This window comes from Chrysemys picta, chromosome 4 (assembly GCF_011386835.1).
Source record: "Chrysemys picta bellii isolate R12L10 chromosome 4, ASM1138683v2, whole genome shotgun sequence".
NCBI classification, from domain to species: domain Eukaryota; kingdom Metazoa; phylum Chordata; order Testudines; family Emydidae; genus Chrysemys; species Chrysemys picta.
Genome location: NC_088794.1, coordinates 141,547,139 through 141,558,577, shown reverse-complemented (window position 1 = coordinate 141,558,577; position 11,439 = coordinate 141,547,139).

The window sequence follows — 11,439 nt, the reverse complement described above, 5'->3', positions numbered from 1 at the left end:
CCCCTCTCATATGGGTACTGCCCTTTAGGCTAGGGCTGTGCATTAATACTACACAATCTTCTGCAGTATGTGAAACTGTAATATCTGTCTAGCTAATCACAGTGTGAGTGCCCCCACCCCAAGTAATTAAAAGCAACCAACACATTCATAGTGTTGATTTTATTGTTTGTTTGAATGGCCAGAAGGGACCATAATCATCTAATCTGACATCCTGCATAATGCAGGCCCTAGAATTTCACTAAATCAAAATTGGCCCCTGTTAATCCAAAATATGAGTGTCCCCACACAGCTGAGTGCTGAAATATCAAAAGGTGTGAAATAAAATGCAACTTTCTGTAGACCAGTTCTTAGTTTGGAAATGACAGTGTCTAAACGTGCATTTACGGTGCTTTTTGTGAAATCCTCCTTTGTATATGTTTACTTCTGGTATATTAGGACAAGAAGGGACTACCTGGGTCATGGAGTCCAGGCCCCTACTAGCACAGGTAATTGCATCGTAACCCTGATCATAAATTTATCAAGCTCCATCCTAAAAATAGTTAAGTTGTTTGTCCCCACTACTCCTACTAGGCGGCTGCTCCAGAACCTCACGCCTCATTGTTAGAAACCTCATATCCAGTTTAAACTTATTCACGGACAGCTTAAACCTGTTTTTGCTTGTGCCCCCATTGTCCTTCAGCTTCAATTGTTCGTTTTTCTTCCCTGGGGTTTATTCCCCTGATGTATTTATATATTAGGTATATTTCTATTTTTTAATATTTACACTAGTGTTTAACTGCTTATAACTACACTATACAAGCATGCAGGCTATTTCAATAGCAACTCTGCCAGCAGGGTTTTTGCATTGATTCAGACATTACTGTAACATTCTCCTTCACAAAGAGTGTTCTGGAATCCAGGAGTCATGGGGGCATTGAATACATGACCCAGCAGCTATAGACTAACACAGGGGTAGGCAACCTATGGCACGCGTGCCGAAGGCCGCACACGAACTGATTTTCAGTGACACTCACGCTGCCTGGGTCCTGGCCACCGGTCCGGGGGACTCTGCATTTTAATTTAATTTTAAATGAAGCTGCTTAAACATTTTAAAAACCTTATTTACTTTACATACAACAATAGTTTAGTTATAAATTATAGACTTATAGAAAGAGACCTAACAATGTTAAAATGTATTACTGGCACACGAAACTTTAAATCAGAGTGAATAAATGAAGACTCGGCACACCACTTCTGAAAGGTGGCCGACCCCTGGACTAACATGATGTGGACAAGGGAGTCCAGAGCAGAGCAACAAAAATGATTAAAAGATTTAAAAACCAGACCGATGAGAAAAGATTAAAAATACTTGGCATGTTTAATTTTGAGAAAAGAAGCTCTGGGGAGGGAGGGAGACCTGATAGGCTTCATATATATGTTAAGAGCTGTTACAAAGAGGACGGTGATCAATTGTTTGCCATGTCCACCCTAGATTGAACAAGAAACAATTTAATATGCAGCAAGAGAGATTTAGGTTAGATATTAGGAAAAGTTTATAACTAGAAGGCTAGTTCATGGCATAGGTTACCAAGTGAGGTTGTGGAATCCCAATCACTGGAGGTTTTCAAGAACAGGTTAGATGAACATCTATGGGCACGGGGCTAGGTTTATTTGGTCTTGCTTCAGTGCAAGGAGATGGACTAGATGACTCTCAAGGTCCCTTCCAACCCTATATGTGCATGATTCTATGCCACACGTGCAAGTCTGCCTCTAAGTGTCTTACTAGTACCTACTAATGAACGGAACATGGGTGCTGCACAAATGTGTTATGTCACCATGTAATGACTGCAACCTACACATGATAGGAGCCCTTAGAGTTCTATATAAGCATGACTGTTTCAGGGGCTAACAGTACTGTGTATAGAGCCGGGTGAAATTTTTCAATCAAAAATTTGAGTTCAAAACAAAAATGCAGATTCTGCAACACCAAAATGTTTTATGAATTCATATCACCCAGCTACAGCGTCCTTGGGGCCTGTTCCCACCACAGTGGTCCCTAGGACCCCAACTTCCACCTTTGGGACACACGCTTCTGTGCACCCCAGGGCAGGCCCGGCCCCCTGCTGACCTGCAACTTCCTGGCAGTCAGCAGCTGTGGTGGCCTCCTTGCTACAAGGTGGTACATCCCCCTCCCCTGGGGAGATGATTATGGGACCGGAGCTAGCTTCATCCAGCTCCTCCCTCTGGAACTTCCCTTGAGCCCCGGGGCTATAGGAACTGGCTACAACCAGCCCTGCGCCCGAAGCTGCATCCTTTACTGCTGCAGAGGAATCTAAGAGACACTCTCCTATTCCCCCAGCAGGCTGTGTGACTTCACCCCCCCTCCGGGGCCTGTAGCACAAGATTCCTTCTCACTGCTAACCAACCCTGGGACAGATTCTGCCACACTAAAGAAATCATTCCCCAGTAGAAACAGTGCAAAATTGTGTGCCACCGTTGCAACAATTAGCTCAGCCTGCAAATCCTGAGTTTGCACGTGTACTTTAGCTAAAGGTGCAAGGACTTTGTAACCCCCAACCAGCTCTAATTCTGCCATTTTACCTGGCAACAAATCCTTTTCCTGGATCAGGTCCCTCCTGACCACAGAAATCTCAGCCCCCGTGTCCCTTAATCCAAGAAGCATTTGACCATTCAATTTCACAGCATGCATATGCTCATTGCTTGGTTGTGTGGAAGCAAGCTTTACAAATCCTGTGTGGAAAGAGGCCACAGTCTGGCTCTGAGAAGCCGCAGCTTCATGTGTTACTTGTTGCCTGTTTCCACTCAGCAAGGGACACTTATTCCTCAGGTGCTCAGTGGACTTACAATGATAGCACCTCTTGGTCTCCTCTGCTTGCACAGGAAATTTGGGACGAGTACCAGGGGAATGAGGAGGTGAACGCCCAGCCTCCTTTTTCCCGGGGGTAAAACGGTGATTCTGCTTTCCCCCAACCTTATACCCCTCTGCCAGTGGTTTGTGTTTGATCATTGTGCTTGTTCATAAAAGTCAGCGTACTCAGCTAATTCACCCACTGCATTTACCTTTTTGTCCCACAAATACTACTTTACCTCATCACTGCACATATTCAGGAAGTGTTCCTGAGTAACCAGATCACACACCCCTTCAAAGCTGGTAATGCCTCTCCCCCGCACCCATTTATCTACCAAATCTCTCATTTCATTGGCATAAGACACATTACTTAATCCAGATCCCCTTTTAAGGCTCCTGAATGTAACCCTGTAGGTTTCAGGTGTAACCTGAAACTGTTTCAAAACCAGTTCCTTAAATTTACCATAGTTTGACGCATCATCAATAGGCATCTTATTGAATATGTCCAGAGCTCTGCCAGTTAATTTTGCTATCAATGTGGTCATCTTCTGATCTTCAGGGATGGCATGGAGGGTGCACAGTCTCTCAAAGGTGATGAAATATTCGGCGATATCGCTGGACTCGTCATATTGTGGACATAGTCGCTCCCATTTGTGGATTTTTGGGGAAGTGGAGCCAACAGGGGGAGGGTTTTGTCTCCTCAACTCCATAACAGCCAATTCATGTTTTTGGGCCTCCCTCTGGGCCTCCATAGCCCTCTCGTGGGCAGCTGTCTCTGCCTCCGCTCACTCCCTCGCTGCCTCCGCCTCCATAGCTTTCTTGTGGGCAGCCTCTTCCCTTGCATGTTCTGCCTCCACGGCCCTAATTTCTAATTGTCTTAGTTCCAGCCGTCTCTTATGTTCATTTTCTTTCTCTTTTGCTTCTAGCCTGGCCAGTTTTAGTTTATTAGCAGCGTCACTAGTACTCATTGTCCTGCTTTCTTGTGCTGGGCTACAACCCCTCTGCAGTTCACTGAAACTGAGATCACTAGTACTCATTTTCCTGCTTTCTTGTGCTGGGCCACACCCCTCTGCAGTTCACTGAAACTGAGATGCACTCAGCTCAGGGGATTCTTAGTTAACAAAGACTTTCACAGTGCCCAGCGTTCAGCTTTTCTGGGCAATTTGTACCCTGTGCAGTTTTATTCTTCTGATCTTCCGTCTTACTTATTTTGCTTCCTTTTCTGTCCCTACTTCCCTTGCCCGAAATAAGCAAACAGAAAATAACAAACCAGTAACCACTTTGTCTGTTCTCCAGCCACCACACTTAAAACTCACTTAAAATCACTGCCAGTATCTCAAAGCACTCAGCTGTGCACAGATCCTGCCGACTACTGTTGTTAATGGTTCCCAATCCTGCTGGAAAGGCGTAACGAGTGGGGTTCCGCAGGGGTCTGTTTTGGGACCGGCTCTGTTCAATATCTTCATCAACGACTTAGATATTGGCATAGAAAGTACGCTTATTAAGTTTGCGGATGATACCAAACTGGGAGGGATTGCAACTACTTTGGAGGACAGGGTCATAATTCAAAATGATCTGGACAAATTGGAGAAATGGTCTGAGTTAAACAGGATGAAGTTTAACAAAGACAAATGCAAAGTGCTCCACTTAGGAAGGAAAAATCAATTTCACACATACAGAATGGGAAAAGACTGTCTAGGAAGGAGTACGGCAGAAAGGGATCTAGGGGTTATAGTGGACCACAAGCTAAATATGAGTCAACAGTGTGATGCTGTTGCAAAAAAAGCAAACATGATTCTGGGATGCATTAACAGGTGTGTTGTGAGCAAGACACGAGAAGTCATTCTTCCGCTCTACTCTGCTCTGGTTAGGCCTCAGCTGGAGTATTGTGTCCAGTTCTGGGCGCCGCATTTTAAAAAAGATGTGGAGAAATTGGAAAGGGTCCAAAGAAGAGCAACAAGAATGATTAAAGGTCTTGAGAACATGACCTATGAAGGAAGGCTGAAAGAACTGGGTTTGTTTAGTTTGGAGAAGAGAAGACTGAGAGGGGACATGATAGCAGTTTTCAGGTATCTAAAAGGGTGTCATAAGGAGGAGGGAGAGAACTTGTTCACCTTAGCCTCTAAGGATAGAACCAGAAACAATGGGTTTAAACTGCAGCAAGGGAGGTCTAGGTTGGACATTAGGAAAAAGTTCCTAACTGTCAGGGTAGTTAAACACTGGAACAAATTGCCTAGGGAGGTTGTGGAATCTCCGTCTCTGGAGATATTTAAGAGTAGGTTAGATAAATGTCTATCAGGGATGGTCTAGACAGTATTTGGTCCTGCCATGCGGGCAGGGGACTGGACTCGATGACCTCTCGAGGTCCCTTCCAGTCCTATAATCTATGAATCTATGACTACGTCACTGCCCTTGGGAGCTGCCACCCAATATGCAAAGACTACCCCTGCTCCTGTTTTCCCTGCCAGCTCAGGACTCCAGCACCCTGTCTTGCTGAGCCAGACACTCCCCTCTGGCTCCAGACACAGACCCAGGGTCTGAATCACTTGTCCCAAAGCTGCAAGTTTACCTGAAAACAGCTCACAGTAGTGTGCTTGTCTTTAGCACTCAGATGCCCAACTCCCAATGGGGTCTAAACCCAGGTAAATCCGTTTTACCCTGCATAAAGCTTATGCAGGGCAAACTCATAAATTGTTCACCCTCTATAACACTGATAGAGAGATATGCACAGTTGTTTGCTCCCTCAGGTATTAATACATACTCTGAGTAAATTACTAAATAAAAAGTGATTTTATTAAATGCAGACAGTAGGATTTAAGTGGTTCAAAGTAGTAACAGACAGAACAAAGTAAGTCACCAAGCAAAATAAAATAAAATGCACAAATCTATGTCTAATCAAACTAAATACAGATAATTTCCTCACCAGTTCCAGAGCACTCCCTTTTACAGGCTAATCTCCTTTTAGCCTGGGTCCAGCAATCACTCACACCCCCTGTAGTTACTGTCCTTTGTTTCAGTCTCCTTCAAGTATCCTGGGGTGGGTGGAGAGGCTCCTTCTTTAGCCAGCTGAAGAACAAATGGAGGGGTCTCCCACGGGTTTAAATAGACTCTTGTGGGTGGAGACCCCCCTCCTCCCTCCTATGCAAAGTCCAGCTCCAAGATGGAGTTCTGGAGTCACCTGGGCAAGTCACATGCCCCTGCATGACTCAGTCTTTACAGGCCGACGCCATTGTCCACATGGCATCTTGCATGTCTCCAGGAAGACTTCTCATGTGGATTGGAGCATTCCAAGATGCATTGTTCCCCAAGTGTTTCCTGATCAGGTACTTAACCTGGTGAAATCCTTCCTAAAGAAGCTGACCAAATGCCTCCCAAAGCTTACTTAGAAACCAAGCAAGTATACAGCCCATATTCTTAACCTTAAGTAGAAAATGATATATATATGTACAAATAGGATGAATAGATATAGTAGACCATAACCTTTACGGAGATATGTTACATGGCACAGGCAGCACAAAACATATTCCAGTTATATCATACATACATTTATAAGCACCCCCTCCCCATAAAGCCTTATGGGGTACACTGTCACAGAGACCTTCTAAAAACATTAAAATGTATTACCGGCATGCGAAACCTTAAATTAGAGTGATTAAGGGACTCGGCACATCACTTCTGAAAGGTTGCCGACCCCTGCCTATACGCGACGAAATAAAAATGGTGAAAGCTGAGTCATAACTGCAAATAGATTGTGTTGTTTTTCCTCTTCATGTCACAGTAACAGACACTGTATTCGAATCTAAAATGTCATCCATAAAGAGCGAAGGGTCTGGAATACTGAGAAATGAAGCTGCTGGCTTCCTCCTTTCAAAGGTTTCTCGCAGACCATCAAGTGTAACTTGCACCTTCACTTCATAGAATGATGCCCTCCTGACACCTATCACTGTCAGAATTTTGCCCTGTATCCCTAGCTAGCTCCTCTTTCCACGAAATCCTGACACACACTGCACACTTAAATCAAATGCAGACTATACAAACATTTATATACAAATTTGTAAAGTATGCACTACTCTAGACCCAAATCCTGCTCACAATTAGGCTTTGTCTACACTGGCAAGTGACAGACAAAACTTTTGACATTCAGAGGTGTTAAAAAAACACACACACCTCACGAAAGACAAAAGTTTTGCCGACGACAAGCACCAACAAAGGATCTGTCCCTTTGATTGTAAACTTCCTGGGGGACAAGCACTTCATCCCACTCCATGTCTTAACAGCACAATGCACATAGTCAGTGATTAGTAGGGGCTGCATCTTGTTCCCATTGACATCAATGGCAAAACTTCTACTGACTTCAATAGTTATGAAAGGAGGAATCTGGTTCATTAGCATAGGTTTTTGACTGTGGACGCATCGAGACCAACAATCACATAGGTTGGGATTCATTAGCTAATTTGTCCTCCCTCAAATCATGAAGCCCATTATGGGTGGAAAAAGGAGTAAGAAAACATACTTAGGATGGTTTCTCAATTATTGTGGTATTCTATTTCTGTTTCATAGTTAACACAATCTGTTAGAGAAAAGACACTGGACTAGATAGACCTCAGGTCTTGTCCCAGATGGCAATTCCTGTGTTCCTGTTAGATTCTAAAATCTATGATGCTCTTGGGAAAAAACAGCACATGTTGCTCTCAGCTGACAGACACTGAAATGTACATTATTTGTACAACAGCTTTGCTACTGCTCCTATTCCTGTACCAATGAAAGGAGCAGTAAATGACACTTTAAAATAATCACTAATCTGCTGAAACGGTCACCATTTCCATAGTTTTTAAAGAACTCATTTAAAGGATCAGAATCTACTATAATTTTTTTATCTACACAATATTTTTAAAGTTTATTTTTGTATCCAGAATTTGTTGCATCAAATACCTTTTAACACTTGGTAATTCAAAACAGCTTTTTTTTAAATGTAATATTTGAAAGATATTAGTTGATGTTTCAGATTAATTACTGTTGTTTTGGAAAATAATCAAAATGACCAAATCATTATGATTTCAAAATTATGATGCATACAGCATGATTACTTCAGAAAACAACTGACTTGAATTGACCCAAGAACAATATTGATTTTAAAATTACATTTTGGAAAGTCCAGTTACTTAAAGTTACCATTTACTGTATCATTATGGTCTATAGGGACAACTAACTATAATTTTTCTTTCCACCTCTGTTCTTCTATTAGGACTCTCTCACTCATACCTAACCCCTGCCCCACCTAAGAAATCTGCAACTCTCTCCCTCCCACACTGGAAGAATGGTAACATCCCAATTTCATAAAGCAAACCCAAGGGAATTCAGATTTAAGGACCACAATTTTCGTTGTAACTTACATTGTTTTGCCGAGCACAAATCCCAACCCACCCAGCAAATCAAACTGGATATCTCAGCCCAAAGCTTTTGCCTTCACTCTCATTTTTTTTTGCGTCTGTGGGTTTAATCTGCCTTTTGACACTTCTTAATGGCAACGACCCTTGGATGCTGAATGATGGACCAAACTACCCCGCTCTCCCCCAAAGGTGTGAAAAACATCCCCGAATCCTGTTTAATTCGTGTGAACGATGCTGCCCAGGAAATTCCCGAGGGGCCGCTGTAATTCCTGGCATCTGTGAGGGGTTCAGCATAAGGATCATTCTCCCCCCGTCCCATGGCGGGTAAGTAAAACGACCCCCCTGAAAATGCAGTGCAACTGGTCCTAATCACTTACACACCACCCAGGCTGTGCCGCCCCCAATGCACTAGTGTTGGATTTACTCGGGACGCACTTTCGGTGCCTTTAAGAGCTTTCCAAGGTACCAGCTCTCGGCTGCTCTTCCAGGCAAGTCAACCCGCCTGGTGGTGAATCTTACCTGGGCCTGAGGGGAGCGGGGCGCTGGCAGGCTCCCCAGCACCTGCTCCGTGGCGATTGCAAACAGCCCCCACGCCGGAGGCCGGTCCAGCCAGGCACCGTGCTGGGCTCAGCTGCCTGGCGCTTCCTCCGCTGCCGCGGGTGCTCTGATCTAGGGTGGCGAGACCGCCCTGGTCCCTTCCAATCCGCTCGCTCCGGACCGCGCCCGCCCTACGTGCAGCTCAGCATCCCCCCGCCGGGACCAGCCGGCTCTCCCGCCCCCCAGTGCCTGCATCAGGCGTGCAGCCGCCCGGCTCACCCAGAGCCTAGGCAGCCGCCTACGTGTCTTTCTGCACGTCGGAGCGGGGCTCCCTGGCTTCCCGGGCCTGAGCTCACCGGGGACAACGCCCGCGGATCCTGTCCCCTTCGAGCGGAAACGGGCTGCTTCGCTCTGCTTTCTGGGCTCCCCTCCACTTCTAAGCCCGGCCCAGGGAGTGGCATTTGCAGGACGCAGCCGTTAGGGGTGGCAAAAGGAAATGGGGGTGCTGCTGCCCCGATTACATCCGCCACCCCGGCCAGCTGGTCTTTCCTGGCAAGCATTAAAGCATCAAGGAGTTGGATACATTTTAAAACTGCTTGTTAGAGGGATAGCACCATCAATAGACAAACACAATCAAGACACGTGCCTTGCCCCCAGCAGTTTCTAGCTGAGATACATAGCAGGCCCCAGATCAACCACAAAGGAGTGGAGGCTAGGGGACCCCCAGCAGCTTTGATTATAACAGTCACAAAATATCTTGCATAAATAAACAGGTGCAGCTGCTTCCGTCTTTGTTGCCAGGTGAGGCATTGCCAACGAACCTGCTAGCTGAGTGTCTTTCATGGGCTAGCAATTGCCTCTCCTCTCCTGAAGCCTTATCTTTCACCCATTCAAATCAGTGACAAAAGTCTCATGGACTTCAACTGGTGTGGGATCAGGAGTTCCTGGAACCCTGGAAAAAATTCCTTCAAAGAAGGTGGAGTCAAGTGGAAAGTGTATATCAAGTCATGAAGAGAAGCTAAAGGTCAGTGATGATATATCTGGTTGTTCAGTTCTCGTAGTATCTTTGGGGACGGTTTCTCCGGCATTGCTGCCTGTACAAAATCTGCATTTGTCACAGGTTATCCATTTATTTATCTTCAGTCCATTTCCACCCCGTGACAAAAATGGCAATTTGCTGCAATATCTTTGGGAGATTTTACTGTCTTGTTTGTGTATCCTTGTGGGCAGGAACAGTATATAATTCCATGGGGGAAAGGGAATCATGGCCCTCGGGGAACTAAGAACAGTGAGGGGGTGATTAGGCAAATTCACTCAGGTTGTAGCATCTCAAGAGACGTACCACCACCTGGAAAGGCTTGCATATGCTGGTTCCAACTGGATTCTCCAGAGACCAACAGACAAAGAAAGGACTTTCAGTTAAAGCGCCTGTGTTTAGACTGGCTCAGGGCTTTCATTCTGATCCACCAAGCAGACAGGCCCTATGGTCTAAGGGGGCCTCCAATCCTTCCTGGGAAAGGTTGGAAGGACTTTGGCTTACTGAGGCCCCATGAGCTTGATTGGTGCCCTCTAGTCAGCTTTTAGCAGGTGTATAGGAACGTTTATTGGGTTTTATATGTTTTCTCTATAATGCTTTCACCTTAAGAATAAATGTGCTTTCTGATAAAGAGTTATGATGTAACTTATGCTGTTCATAGCCTTTGAAGAGAAAACTAACCACAGGTGCTGGCCTGCTTTGGCAGTCTGCTTGCAGGGGATACCACAGTGTAGGCAGGGAACTGTGCAGCCTGGAAAAACCCATTAGCAGGGAGGGAGACACTGGTCTCTACCCAAGAGAGGTGACGGCTGAGGAGCCAGGAGCCTAGAGTGGGTGCGCTCTTGGTAGAGCATGGAGGGGGCATACAAGTGCAACTGCCCTGAACTGTGACACCCCTCACCTCTTCTTTTCCTTCACAATACTCCTCATCCACTGGGGGCTCTCCTTCTGCCTAGACCCCCAAAACCTGGTGCTGAGGAGACGTGTTGCCTGGAGCTGGGGACTGTGAGGCACACTCTGATCAGGGCTGCCATAAACTGCTGGCTGAGCCGGTGTGGATATGCCATTGTTTTACATACAGCCTGCACTGTTTAGCCCATAGGATTATTTTGCTAGCTATTATATCCTACTAATCCAGCCAGCCATATCAAATAATATGTTTCTTTCTGAATTAATCCATTTCATATATGATACTTATATTTTATCAGTATTAATTCCTATGAATTCCTGTGTTGAGGCATATGATATGTATTTCCTAATAATTATAAATAGAATAAGTTTTGCTGAATGGATCCGCTAAATAGCTAAAAGTATGATCAGTTAAGAGTAAGTCAGCATAAAAGCTGGCAACCTTTGGCACAGATAGAAGTGGTCCCTGAACTTTGGGGAACCAAAGGGAGGAACTACACACAACACTGAATAGGTTTATCCGGCGTCTATAATTGGTTGGTAACCGCAGGGTATACCACAACCTGGAAGTCACCAAGAGAGCCTAGGTTGGCAGTTTTTGGAGTGAGACAATCCTTATTAATACGTAGAGAGCAAGTGTCATAATCCACTGACCTATAGCATAAGGGAACCCATAAATTTATTAGGGTACGAAAATAAGATTTGGGTATAGTAGGTTG